Consider the following 1,942-nt stretch of genomic DNA (forward strand, 5'->3'; position numbering starts at 1 on the left):
TAATGAAGCTTCCAAGTTCTTTAAGCTTCAAAGGAAACTTTTGTTGCAGCACAGCACTGCACTCCTTCGTGCGAGAAACGGTCTCTAAGTCATCAAGCTTCACTTTCTGAGAGAGTATACCTTTCATAAACTTCGCATAACTAGGCATTTGTTCAAGAGCTTCAGCGAAAGGTATATTGATATGAAGTTTCTTGAACACCTCCAGAAACTTCTCGAACTGCTTATCCAGCTTTTTCTTTTGCAGCCTCTTAGGAAAAGGAGGTGGAGAATAGATCTGTTTCTCCCCTATATTACCCTTAGGAGGAGTGTGTTCCACAGTAGTCTTCCTTGGTTCCACTTCTGCTTCCTTCTGCACTTCTTCCTCGGCCACAACTTCATCTTCCGAAACTTGAGATTTTTCGGGAATGGCAACCTTTCCAGACCTCAATGTGATTGCCTTAACCTGCTCTTTGGTTTCCTTCTTGCATGTAACTTCTGTGTCACTAGGTAGTGAGCCAGGTTGACGATTCAGCAAGGCATTGGCAATTTGCCCAATTCTCCAAGGTCTTCATAGACACCGCTTGGCTCTTGCACATGAGCCTCAACTCCTCTAATTCAGATTTTTTATTAGACTGTTACAGCTGGAGTTGTTGTCTTAGTGCGTATTGCGATTGCTGAAAAGCAGGAGGGTTGTATTGTTTTGCTGCATACTGCTTATAAGGCTGCTGAACTGCATTCTGAGTATTGCTCTAGCTGAAGTTAGGATGATTGCGGTTGTTAGGATGATAGGTGGTTGGAACTTGTTGATGCGACCTCTGAAAGTTGCTCACGAGCTGAGCTGATTCACTAGAAATAGCACACTGCTCCGTCTCATGCACACCAGCATAAAGCTCATAGACACTAGTGATCTGATTAACTCCATAATTAGCCAAAGAATCCACCTTCATTGTCAAAGCCTTAAGTTGAGCAGCTATAGCAGTAGCTGCATCTACCTCTAGAATTTATGCTACCTTGCCTTGAGTTAGTCTCTGAAAAAGATTCTGGTATTCATTAGCAGCCATCAGTTCAATAAATTCATAAACTTCATCATAGCTCTTAGCCCACAAGGCTCCACCTGATGATGCATCAAGCATGGGTCTAGAAGTAGCACCCAGTCCATTATAGAAACAGTTAATGATCATCTAGTCAGGCATCCCATGGTGAGGACACTTCCTTAGCATCTCCTTGTATCGCTCCCAAGCCTCACACAAAGACTCTCTAGACTGCTGCGCAAATTGAGTAAGAGCATTCCTGATTGCAGTAGTCTTTGCCATAGGAAAGAACTTAGTAAGAAACTTTTGAGCTAGATCTTCCCATTAGTGATCGAGCCTGGTGGTAGAGAATGTAACCAGCTCTTAGCATTATCCCTCAGAGAGAATGGGAAAAGCCTTAGCTTTATAGCATCTTCAGATACGTTGTTGAATTTGAAGGTGTCACAAATCTCGATGAAATCTCTAATATGCATTTTGGGATCTTCCGTTGCGAACCCCTAAACTGAACTGAATTATGTATCATCTGAATCGTGTTAGTTTTAATTTCAAAAGTGTTAGCCGCAATGGCTGGTCGAACAATGCTAGACAGAATATCGTTGATCTTTGGCTGAGAATAGTCCATTAAAGCCTTTGTATTCGCTTCTTGTTCACCCATTGCAACAAGAGCTTCTTCTTCTTTCTCAATTAAGATTTCTTCTTCAACTTTCTCCTCTACTTTTTCCAGTGTTCTCTTTCGAAGTTGAGAACACGTTAGAGTACACGCTCTCTAGAGTACCTGAAAAAGCAACAACGAACAGTTAAGTAAAATATCCAAGTCAATGAACTTTAACGAACACTGATGTCAAGCACATAAACTAAAAATTAACACCGAGTCCCCGGCAGCGATGCCAAAAACTTGTTAGGACGAAAATACGCGCTAATATTCACGCAAG

The 1,942-nt window shown here is 41.9% G+C and overlaps 1 non-coding gene across 1 annotated transcript; it reads left to right on the forward strand.

The window, feature by feature from the left end:
* Positions 1-1,170: 1,170 nt before the first annotated feature.
* LOC141670206 (small nucleolar RNA R71) lies at positions 1,171-1,277 on the forward strand. The gene has a single exon (XR_012554448.1). It is a non-coding gene; the product is annotated as a small nucleolar RNA R71 (small nucleolar RNA).
* Positions 1,278-1,942: the final 665 nt, after the last annotated feature.

The sequence above is a fragment of the Apium graveolens genome, chromosome 6, assembly GCF_009905375.1.
Source record: "Apium graveolens cultivar Ventura chromosome 6, ASM990537v1, whole genome shotgun sequence".
Classification (NCBI taxonomy): domain Eukaryota; kingdom Viridiplantae; phylum Streptophyta; class Magnoliopsida; order Apiales; family Apiaceae; genus Apium; species Apium graveolens.